Raw genomic sequence first — 12408 nt, 5'->3', positions numbered from 1 at the left:
GCAGGAGCCCTATGCGGGGGACAGGCGGGCTGGGGCTGCATTCCTCTGGAAGGGTCAAGAGTGGAGTGTGTCACAGAGCCACAGCCCAGAGGCAGGGTCTGTCATCCAACCCTCTCGCGCCCAGGAGAGTAAAGCTTGTCAGAGAGGGGAGGAGAGGAGGCAGGTCTCTGCCTGGGTCACACAGCTTTTTGCTAAATGAAGAAATTGAAAGTCTGGAGAGGAATTCCACTGTAACACTCATTCTTGGAGGCTGACTAGATGCCATATTACATTGAATAAGGTGATGCTTCCCCACAAGCAGGAATGAGGTGCCTGGTGAAGATATTTACAAAATGCTGTCTTGTCTGTTAGTCATCACTTTAGGCTTCTATTACCCACCCAAGGAGGTGAGTGGGGCTGGGGTTCCTTTCCCATTTTACCTGTGGATGAGGAAACCGAATCACTCCCTGAGCGATAAAGAGCCAGGGGCATGAGCTTACCCTCTGACTCCTTTTCAATTGCTCTTTTCTTCCCCTCAAAACTTTTTCTGACAGGGAGCTCCTGGTTATTTGTCCTCAGAGGTGCAGGGTGGAGTGAGTGAGTGGCCTGCATGAAAAGCTTTTTGTCTTGAGGTTTGTGTGAGATTAGAAGGATGACTCAAACATACCAGTAGTTCCCAACCTCAGGAGACCTAGCTAGGGAGTTTGCCCAAAGTCCCTAGTGTGTGATAAGCCCTTGAATGGAGTAGGGAGGGCATCATGATATAGGGACAAGGTTGAAGTAAGGGAGCAGAGCTGGTCACACGTTTTAGTCCAATCTAGGGCAGATGTGTAACCCACATGACCCTTGTAGACCATAATTATTCCCTTAAGGGTCTGTGGCTCACATCTGTCATGCTCCTCTCAAAAATCAGCTTGCCTTTGCCAGGTGCTAGCTGCCAACCTCTCTGCTGTCCCCAGTGTCATGCTGATCCATTCCCTCTTGTCAAGGAGTGGCTGAGACCTTCTAGCCCACAATCAGCCAGGGCCTCCATTAGGAGCAGCTGAGAGCGGAGATGGAGAACAACCACTGTCCCTTCTCTCTGAGACTGGAGCAGACCAGAGCTACCGCAGGACCTGCACCTAAGGAAGGCAATGCCACTGAGTACTCCCAGTGTGCCAGACACTTGTCGACTGCATTTTGTAATAATTAGCTTAGTTAGTCTTAGTCCTCACAATAGGGTGGTGATGACTGTTTTAACAAACGGAACTGAGACGTGAAGAGATACCTTAAAAATAACTAGCTTAAGGTTGTACAGTGAATAAGTAATAGAACCAGGATCTGAATCAGGTACTCTGGACTCCAATTTGTTAACTGCTATGCTCTATACTAGTGGTAGTCAACCTGGTCCCTACCGCCCACTAGTGGGTGTTCCAGCTTTCATGGTGGGTGGTAGCGGAGCAACCAAAGAATAAATAAAAAGATAGATTTAACTATAGTAAGTTGTTTTATAAAGATTTATTCTGCCAAACTTAGCGAAAATCCAACATAAAGTACTTGGTAAGTAATTATTATTATATGCTTTAACTTGCTGTAACTCTGCTTTATAAGTTTTATAAAGTAAAGTTACCTCCCTACTTTATAAATCACCATTACTGTGGAACCGGTGGGCGGTTAGAGAATTTTACTACTAACAGAGATACAAAAGTGGGCGGTAGGTATAAAAAGGTTGACTACCCTGCTCTATACTTTCTAGGGAAGGACGGGGCTCTCAACAAGTCCCCCAAGAGTTTCACTCCCTTTGAGGTTTCCTCCTTTTGGTCCCCCTTTTGATCTCTGAGCTGGACCTTTAAAGATGTCCACTCCCAAAGCACAACGGGCAGTAGAACCAGGGTCCTCTCCCCTAGTCTTCCAGTGGAGTCAAGGAGGACAGAAAATTTTCTCTTGCTTTTAGAGAGAGGAGAGAAAGAAAGGGAGGGAAGCGAGTTGCTTCTCGCATGTGCCTTGACTGGGCAAGCCTAGGGCTTTAAACCAGCGACCTCGGCATTCCTGGTCGACACCTTATCCACTGCACCACCACAGGTCAGGTGACAGGGACTTCTAAAGAAGTTTCACTACTCAGAGGAAAGTGAGAGTTTAGAGACTGTTGGGAGGCTATAAACATCTATGGAATCAGAAGACATCCCACTTCCAGGCCCTGCTCTCCTCTCCCAGCTGTCTGAGGCCCTGCCCTGGATGTTCATCTTTTAGTTATTAAGGTTTCTAGCTCCCTCTGTGCCTTGTCAGTTTTCAGAGGCAAGGTACTGACACAGACCTAGGACAAACAGTGGTTAAGATCATAGCCCATAATGGAATTGATAATGCAGATGTGACATTTCTCAAGGGCTCCATCAGCTTACAAAGACAGCGGAGGCACAGAGCCTGTGACACCCCTCAACTGCATTCTCCCACCTCCCTCCCGGGATGGCTCTACTAGACACTTTGAGTACTCTGTCCCCCCCCACTCTGCCTGTACCTCCCTGTGGGGACTGTGCTGAGCAGCCTGTCCTGTTGGAACATTTACACTGCGTGTTCATGACAGTTGTCTGTGCCTCAACCAGAAGGAATGAATAAGAATTCATTCCTGTCCAGTTGAATATTTGGGGCTGCAAGGGCTTCCCCTTGGTGCTCAGATTTCACCACATCCCAGGTACCTGTGTATAATTTAGACATTCCCAGGGTTATAATCCCTGACTCTATTAAAATCTGACTCATTCTGCAAGTGAAATCTACTCACATTCCCCCAGATGATGGAATATCTCCTCACTAAGAGCACAGTGGCTAAGAGCACGAACTCTGAAGTGGAATTCAAATCCTGTCTCTCCATGTTATTGATCGTGTGACTTTGGGCAAGTCACTTAATTTACCTAGGCCTCAATTTTCTCATCTGCAGAATGGGGGATAAAAATTACTTCAGAGAATTGTGATGATGATGTTAATTATACGTGTGAATGAAAAAGGGGCCACCCACCAAACCTGACAAGCTCAGAGGAGGCTTGCAAGAAGGGCCTTCCAAACTCAGAGACTGTAAGTAACCGTATAGGATGGTCTAAACATAAAAACTCCTAAAAGTAAACCCTGGCAGGTAGTCTGCTCCTAGGCCTGTGGCTTCCTTGACTAAGGTCAACCTTTACCTTAAGCAAGCCTGTCTATTGTCTTTTTTTTTTTTTTAAGATTTTATTTATTCATTTTAGAGAAGGGGGGAGAGAGAGAGAGAGAGAGAGAGAGAGAAGGAGGAGAGAAGGGGGGAGGAACAGGAAGCATCAACTCCCATATGTGCCTTGACTGGGCAAGCCCAGGGTTTCGAACCGGCGACCTCAGCGTTCCAGGCCAACGCTTTATCCACTGCGCCACCACAGGTCAGGCTGTCTTTTTGCACCTAAGATTACTTTGAAATGTCAAAGTACAGGGGCTCCTCAGGTTATGACAGTCTCGATATATGCGTTTCGAGTTCACGATGCTCATGCCCATAAAAACTTTAAACAATTGAGACATGAGTGTTTCAGCTTACGCTGTTAGTGTCATACTTACGGACTACGTGGGTGAACTAGTTTGACTGCACAGGGTGGAAGAATACACAGTGCAGTGGACAGTACAGTATATTCATGTCCTTTTCCTTTTTCTGTGGCTTAGTTGTATGTTTATGTTCTAGATTATGATTTTACCACTGTGTTAGGATAGCTAAGTGACTTAGTCTAGGGTGTGTTTTGACTTACACCAAAATTCGGGTTATGTCTCTGTCGTAGGAACGGAACTGTGTTGTAACCCGAGGACCCCCTGTAATCTTGTGCAATAGAGCACAAGACCACAGAATCCCTCGTTATCTTGTTCCTGAATACCATCTCTGTGCTGTAAACGTTAAGTATTAACTATCCTGTACCCATCAATGTAAAGGAAGTACGTGTCTCTCCATTTTGTTTTTTATCCAGTCTCGGAGATTTCTCTGCTTGGCTCCCCTCCCCATTGACCACCAGTGGATTTAATGTAATCTTCTTATGTCTCCTTTTATTCTAGTGGATAAAATACACTGCTAAACTGCCATTCTTTGGAACATTTTCTCAATCCATGGAGATTTTGCTTCCTGGCAATTGTTGTCAGTTTGACTTAAATAAACTCATAAAAATTCTGTACAGGTTTGGACATTTCTTTTGTCAACATCTGTGGATGAAGCCTGTGTGATATGATACAAAAATGTATTTGGCCTTGTCCCTGATTCCCAATGCAGAGCTCTTAAAACCCTTGGAGTTTCCTAAGTAATGGGGGTGTGTTCTGTTATCCCTAAGGATGCTCTTTGAGCACACCTGAATTTAGGCTAAGAAAGTGATTTAGAGTGGTACTTTTATTTTAGTTTCTTTAATTTTTGTGTGTGTGTGTGTGTGTGTGTGTGTGTGTGTGAGAGAGAGAGAGAGATACAGGTAAGAAGAAAGAGAGATGAGAAGGATCAACTCGAAGTTGTGTCCCTTTTTAGTTGTTCATTGATTTCTTCTCATATGTGCCTCGATGGGGTGGCGGGGTCAGGCTGAGCCAGTGACGGGGTAGTACTTTTAGATAACCTCAGGATGGGGCTAGTCACCAGAATGAACAAGTGATTAGAGGGCTGGCACTTTCAGCCCCTCCCACTGGCCTCCCGGAAAAGGAGGGGGCTGCTGGAGATTGAGTTTGGTAAACCCTCTTGAACAATGAGGTTCAGAGAGCTCTGGGTTGGTGACCACATCAAGGTGCTGGGAGGGTGGAGCCCCTGGAATGGGTAAGGAGGCTCCACGCCCCCTCTCCCCACCCCGTGCCCTACGCATCTTTTCTAGTTGGTTATTCCTGAGTTATATCCTTCATAATAAATCAGCAAATTAAGGCTTCCGCCTGTGTTCTGCGAACCGTTCTAAGAATAAATAAATAAATAAAAACTTAGGAGGGCGTTGGAGAAATCTCTGAGGACTTATAGCCAGTCAGGCGGACAGGTGGCCTGGGACTTGCAACTGGCATCTGAAGTAGAGGCAGTCTTGTGGGACTGAGCCCTCAGCCTGCGGTGTCTGCACTGTGTCTGAGTTGCCGGTATCAGAAGTGAATTAAGTTGCAGGACACCCAGTGGATGTCAGAAAACTGGAGAATTGCTTGGTATCAGAGAACAACCCAGCCCGGTGCAGGCCAGGCCTCAGTAACGTTACTAACCTGCTGCTCCTAGAGCTTGCTGCTATTTTTCCTATTGGTACCTACATACTTTTGCTCTATGCTATAGTTCACTACTTACATGTTTGACTCTTCCAGTAGAATGTAAGTTCCCAGAAGAGGGAATTCTTTTTTTTCTCTCTATGATTCCCAGCTTGTATTAATGCTTAACAAATAGAGGAGACATTTATTTAACTTGTTCAACAAAGTGCTACTGAGGCCTTAGTTATTTACTTAAACAACAATTTATTGAGTATCTGCCATGAGCCAGATACTGTTTTGGACACTGATGATATAGCAATAAACCAAAAGAGAGTCTGTGTTTTCCTGGAGCGCACCTTATAGCAGAGGAAGCCAGGTAATGTGCAAATGAACAAGTACATGTGTATAATCTAGTAGGTGGAATAAGGTCAATGGAACAAAAGCAGGGTAAGGGGATGAAGAGTGATGGGGAGGACCTCTCTGACAAGGTCTTCTTGGAGCAGAGGTCTGAAGGAATAGAGGGCAGGGCCCATGGGTTTGGGGGACAGAGCACCCCCTGTAGAGGGAACAACAAGGAGCAGCGAGGTGGGCGTGCACTTGCTGTGTTCAATCAGGGAAGAGCCAGAGACCTGTGTGGCTGGAGCGCAGTGAGCAAGGGGAGACACCCCGCCTACTGCATGTTCTCCCACACACTGATCTGGGACAGTGCGGGCAGTGTGGCTCTCTGCCGCCCCAGCACAGGGCCCCGGCTCATACACCTGTGCCCCTCACACCCTGGCGGAGGCCTAAAGCAGCACTGAGGAAAACAGGAGCGGAGCCAAAGGCCATTGCTGGAGAAAGTTGCAGGTGTTGTTCTGGGCTGGAGGAGTGGTGGAGGACAAGCCTGGAGTGTGAGGGGGTCACCCCTCGCACTGGGCCCAAGGGCCACTGGTAAGAGTGAGGAGTGCAGTCTCCTTTTGCCGGGCTGGAGGCTAGGCCGAGGTCAAACACTCCTCCATGGAGAAGCCTGCTTCTAGCCTCACCACTACTGACCAAATTGTGTTTATCCAAGTAATACATGCACATGGTTAAAACATGAAATAGCGTGGAAGAGTCTGGAATGAAAAGCCGTGGCCCATCCCAACCCAGCCCCGCAGAGGGGCTGTTACCGGATTTGCCTTCGTGTCCCTGAAAGAGGCTCAGTACTTGGGCACTTGGGAGAGCGTCCCTCTCCAGCGGTGGCTGTGCAGTCAGGCTACCACAGCTGCACCTCCCAGTGCCTCTCCATAGATTTCCTAGCCTGGTTCTCTGGGTCACTGTCACCCTCTCCATGAGTCACTCACCAGGCTAGCAGTGAGAGGGAAGCCCCTCCCATCCTGGGGGTGCCTCGAAGAGACACCTTCATTTACACACAGTGCAGGCTCATCAGCAGCCTGGCAGGTTGGATTTCCAATTTTCTGGAAAAATCTGTCATTGCGTGGAACCCTGATTCTTCCTGCTGCATAGTGGGCTCGTAGCTGGTTCCTGGGGCCAGCCCTCTGGGGCTTGTCGCTCTTCATCTTCCTCTCCTCCTTTCCCTCTGTCTGTGCTCTTTTTTCTCCTCTTCTCTCTTGCCCTCTGGGTGCATCCTCACTCCCTCTCCCCCTCCTCCTCTCTCTCTGGAAGGTCAAGTTCAGACCTCTGTGCATGAGGTCGGGCTCTGTTACCTAAGACCTAAGACCTATCAGGCTGCCTTGGGGCCCTGGAAGACTCATGGAGGGGAGGGTGGGAGAAATGTAAGAGGAGCCCTCTCTCTGGGCCTCCCGTGTCCTGGGGACGCACTCTGGCAGCTTGGGTGTGTCACCCAGGGTGTGTGAGCCAGAGTATCCAGTTTTGGTTTCACTCAGGGTTGATTTTGCTGTTTTAATGCCCCAGTCCCTCGTTAGATCTTTAGTTTAAAGCTGTGGGGAGGGGAGGGGAGGCTCGGGTGTCCATGTTTGGGCAGTGTGTCAAGGGGACGCGGGCCTCGCCACCTCCCTGCGTCCAGCCACAGCCCTGTGTGTCAGCTGCACTCACGGGGGAGCTTTTGCGGGCACTCAGGGCTTCGGCTGCTCCTTGGAGGGACCTCCTTCCTCCTCAGTCTTAGAGGATCATGTTGCATTTATGAAGGAAGGCAACCGTTTTTTCAGCAGTCCTTATCTCCACTGTCCATCAGCGCTCCGCCCTGTTTCTCCACGGAGACTCCAGCAGGCTGTAAAGCCCAACCAGTCCGGTCCAGCGTGTGGTCCCTAACCTTGACCGCGCTGTCCCTGTGCGCCAGGTTCTGGGCACAGCACCTTACATACTTCATCACATTTAAACTTCAACACCACCATGGGCCAGTTGCTCTTAATATCACCGCTCTTTACAGATGAGGAAACTGAGGCGCCAAAGGGGTAGAGTCTTTGGCCCAAAGTACTTCGACTGGCAAGGAACAGATTTAGGCTTCACTCCAGACAGACTGGTTCCAGAGTCTCGGAGCGAGCGTTGTGGCCGTGTGTGTGTGTGTGTGTGTGTGTGTGTGTGCGTGTGTCACATGCATGTGCATGCACGCATGTTCTCTTCCCCAGTGTGCCATCTACATTTACTTTTGCAGCTCTGCTCCCTGTATGTTCCCAAACTTACTGCATAAAGTCCTTTTGATGCCTGGGTTCCTTGAAGTGGACACAGTGAGAGCCCTGTTCCCCATTCCCCACTCCCTGCCCCAGGCTTGGGCCTCAGCTCAGAGAGCCAAGCAGCACAGCGGCTGCCAAAGTGGGCCTGGGCCTCCCAGGTGAGCAGGGCATGCTAGGGACAGCCAGCCTCAGCGCCGAGGTGCATGCGCCGTCTGGGAGACAGGCCCGTGAGCAGTCCCAAAGGCACACGCGGAGATGCCTGCGAAGACCTGCGCTTGCAGAGAGGGAGAAGGTGACTCTCACACGGATCTACCACCTCTGGTTGCAAACCTTGGAAAAGGAAGAGAGCCATGCCTAGGCACGGCCACCTTGCCCCGAGGGGCTGCCCCTGCGATCAGCACAGGTCCCGATGTCCCAGCACCCTCAGCAGCCGACACCCCCTCACAGGGTGCACACCAGGCAAAGCGTGGGATACCTAGACACCTCAGCTTTGAGGTTCTTTCTGAGGGAAAAGGGAGATGGCCGGGCTCACCCAGAAGCCCCCACATGGAGGGACACCCTCCCTCTTCATTGGCAAAGCTGCCCGCCTTTGGAAGCCAGTAGGAGGCAGGCAGACTCCCCAGGACTGGGGTAAGATCGGGCTGTCTGTGTGTGAGGTGTCTGTGGGGAGCCCTGGGGGTCAGCGGCAGCTCCTGGAGCCTGCGGCCCAGCTAGTAACCCCCCTCTGCAGAGGCCAGCCCGGCCCCGGCCCCAGCGAGGAGCGCTGCTGGCAGAGGCAGCCTCTGCAGATCTCTGGCTTTATCTTCCTCACACATTGAAACCATCAGGCCGGGCCTGACTGCAGCCTGCCCAGCTCTGTCTGCTAGAGACACTGCTTTCATCCAGACCAGACCTCCCTCCTCCAGGTCCCCACTCGGGGAAGGGGGAGCGAGCGTGGCCTCCCTTGTGCTCCCCTGGAGCCAATCTGACAACTTTTTACTTTTGTCCCCTATTTTGCTCTCCTGCTGAAATGTCGATGAGGCCATCTTCCACTCTGAAGCCCCTGCTCGACCCTCATCCCCAAAGGGAAGTTTAGTCAGTGCTGCAGAAAACAGAGTTCTGGGGGCCCCCGAAGTCCTGAGCTGCTCCATCAAAGCAGCGAGCACTCCTCAGTGCCTCATGCTCTGGGGAAGCCGAATCAAAGGCAAACCCTGAATTCCTCTTGCTCATGGCCAATAAAAACCTTGCTCCGTGCCGGCTTCCTCTGCTGAAATCAGATATCCTAGTAATAAACAAGTCCGAAAGGCAGGGAAAAGCTCTTGCTTCTTTCTTCTGATTAGTTTTTCTTGCTTAAAAAAAAAAAAGTTCTCTCTTATAACAGGATGCCTGCCCCAGAAACTTGAGCACGGAACTGTGCCCCCTCTGGCCCCGCACCCCCCATTCTAGAATCCTCACCCCCTGGGCTCCTGCAGGCCAGGGTGGGGCCTGGCTTCTCCAACACTAGGAGACAGGTCAAAGGGGCCGGGGCTGGGCCTGGGGCAGAACGGACCTTTGCTGCCTGGGGCGCTGGCTGGGTTCTGGGGCTGTTGGTGGTGGTCAGAAATGGGAAAGCCAAGTTAGGACAAATTGGGACCACTTTTCTTCTCTAGCAATCCTCTGGATCCACACAATGCACCACAGGGCCGTAAGGATTATTTGTTGAAGACACAGTTGAGAAAGCCACATAAGGTGGATCTTGAGGCATCCGAGGGGCTGGGAGGGCAGAGGACCGGGAGTTTTGCTTCCTGGGGCTGGCCCTGCCTTGCACACAACCCTCTCTCTGGCTCCTCTTCCTGTCCTGTTGCTGTCCCTTCCAGGGTAAATGTGTCTCCACATGTGGCCTGCTGTGGAGGAGTGCCCTCCTTACGTGCTGACATGTCTCCCGCACTCCACCCCCTTACCCCCCAAATAGGTTTTTAAGTGACTTTGCTGTCAGAGATGCTATTCTGTTTGTTTTTCCTCTGACACTATCTCTCTGGAGAGTTTCTGGTCAAGAGAATTATGTTGAGGCTGCAAGATTGCAAGAGAATTGCGCCTAATGGGGAACAGACAGACAAGACACCTTTCATGTCCAGCCAAGTTTTTCCCCCTCTTTCTCTCTCTCCCAACATCTCATCTTCCCTTTTTGGCTTCAACGCTGGCCCTAGTTTGTGCTAGTTTCTTCGGCACAGCTGGTGAATAAGGTCACACATTGATTTTATTTTGCAGATTGGCAGCTGGGTCAAGCTCAGCTCGGAGTTGGAGAGCAGCGCACAGCCCTCCGCTGGGGCGTGCGGGTGGGGGGAGGTGCAGCCAGCCGGTGGGAAAGAACCATTTTCAAGGTGCTGGGCACACCAAGGGTGGCTTCTGCTCCTTTGCGATCTCAAAGCTCTGGAGCTTGAACTTGTAAAATTTATTTTCACTACAGAAAAGATGCCCAATAACCCCCTCAGTTCCCACCACAGGCCATTTCAGCTCATCTGTGCTGGACTTCATAGGAAAAAACAGTATTAGCTCTGAGGTCCCTTGGGACCTTGAAGTGATTACAGGAGAGGAACTTAAGTTTAAGGGTCTCTACTCAACCACACATAGCCTTAGTTAGAATATGCCCATCCGATGCACACTGGGTGGGAAGGAAAGGTCTTTCTTTACCTATGTGATTCCTGAGGGGAGGGCAGATCAGTAGAACATCTTGGTGGACGGTTGGATTCTTTTGCCATTAGTCATCAGGCTGATGTAATAGCAGTCAACTGATTTCATGGTAAAGAGAGTCACAGTTCCCAGAGCAAATCATTTCCAACTGCACCATAACGACATCCACCCTTATCGCGGCCCTTCAGGAACTGGGGGCAAGCCCTCCCTCCCTCAGAGCTCCGATGGGAAGCACAGGGCCACTTTTTTTCGAAAGGGCAAAGAGTCTTGGACTAGAAGAATGTCCTGTTTGGCCTCATTCCTCCTCGTCCAGCCTTGGAGGACAGAGTTCACTTCCAGTCTAACTCCAGGGAACGAAGGGCACAATTCTGTGCACTCGGAGCCTTGCAGCTTGTGGGAGAGTTTGGATTTGGGGGAAGGAATGGGGGTGTTGGGAAGACAGGATGACAGAGGGGGAAGGCTAACACCACTCAGGCTGGGCTCAATTCTCTCCTTCCTTCTCATCTCCACTGCTTGTGGCTTTGAAGTTCGTTCTGCATTAAGACGCATTGGTTCGCAACAATTACAATAGACTGGAAACATCTCTTTTACGGTAATAAGTGATTCTTAAATTAAGCCTGTGAATTTAGAATATGGCTAGAATATGGCGCTTACCAATTGTTAAGCTGGAGACAACAGAAGATGCCAGTATGGTGCAGTGTCTAAGCTCTGGACCAGGAATCAAGAGTCGAGTTTATTTCTTGCCCTGTTCCCAACCTGCTCTGCCTTCAGACAAGTGCCCGATCCACAGCGGGATACCAGCAAATAGCCTACGTTCCCCCACCAACTGTTGTGAGGGAAAACTGAGAGAATACACGTGAGAATGCTTTACGTGCCAGGAATGTTTTAAAAAGAGGGCGTACAACCCTGGCCAGATAGCTCAGCTGGGTAGAGCATCATCCTGAAGCTCAGAGGTTGCCGGTTTGATCCCCGGTCAGGGCACATACAGGAACAGATTGATGTTGCTGTCTGTCTCTCTCCCCCTTCCTCTCTCACTAAAATCAATCAATAAAAAAATAAAAACTGGGGAGTACAGTTTGAAAATTAGGAGGTTGCTTTGTTAAGAGATACCATTATCAGAATCCATGAGGCGCTTTCTGAGGACAAGGACTTGATGGATTACTGGGAACCTTGGATCCTGCAAACCTGAGGCTGGCACCACGCAGACAAGGGCCCAGGCTGTGACAGCATTCCTGAGCAAGACACTGCTGGGCTGCATGGCTGGGTCTGACCCAGCATGCTAGTGTCACTCCGGAAACTTGCTGAAGATGCTGTCACTGCTTTGATGAAAACCTAGGTGTTTTCAGGCCTGCTGCCCGTCATGTACAAAAAAAGACAAAGTCACAACTTCGCTCAATTTTCTCTCTGCCAAAGGTCCTGTGTGCTCTGGGTACACTGGACAGACATACTTTGGTTTTCTCTCCTTATCTGGGTTTGATTCAGCCTCCCATGGCTCGCCTCCTTTGTTGTTCTTGAACTCTGGGCACAAGCCAGACAGCTCCTTACTTCACAGCTGCCACCAGGACCCTCAGCTGAGTTAGCAGTTTACCTGAAAGAATCAGGGGCTCTCCAAGGATCCGCTATATCACCTGTGTCCTCTCTGGCCTCCCCGTCTGCCGTCAAGAAGGTTTGGAGGAAGAGAGTCCCTTCCAAGGTCATTGCTGACAGTGGAGCCCAGTGCTTGCCTGCAGGTTAGCCAATGTCGCCATCTAGAGGCAATTTAAAAGATTCTTGCAGCGAGAGGTAGGTAACCTCTATTTTTGTAATTCCTGAAATGCCAACATTTCCTTTTCTTGCCCTCGGAAGTCCAGAATCCCTCCTTTCACCCACGGCTTGGCTTTGGCTGCACGTGTGGCCCGAGGAAACCCCCTCCAAAGCTGGCTGGCCCGAGGCCAGTGGTGGGCACAGCTGCCCCTGCCGGTTCCAGTGCCCCTCCTGTTACACTCACTCACTACACCAGACCATA

This window comes from Saccopteryx bilineata, chromosome 6 (assembly GCF_036850765.1).
Source record: "Saccopteryx bilineata isolate mSacBil1 chromosome 6, mSacBil1_pri_phased_curated, whole genome shotgun sequence".
Taxonomy (NCBI): Eukaryota; Metazoa; Chordata; class Mammalia; order Chiroptera; family Emballonuridae; genus Saccopteryx; species Saccopteryx bilineata.
Note: the sequence above shows the minus strand (reverse complement) of the source record.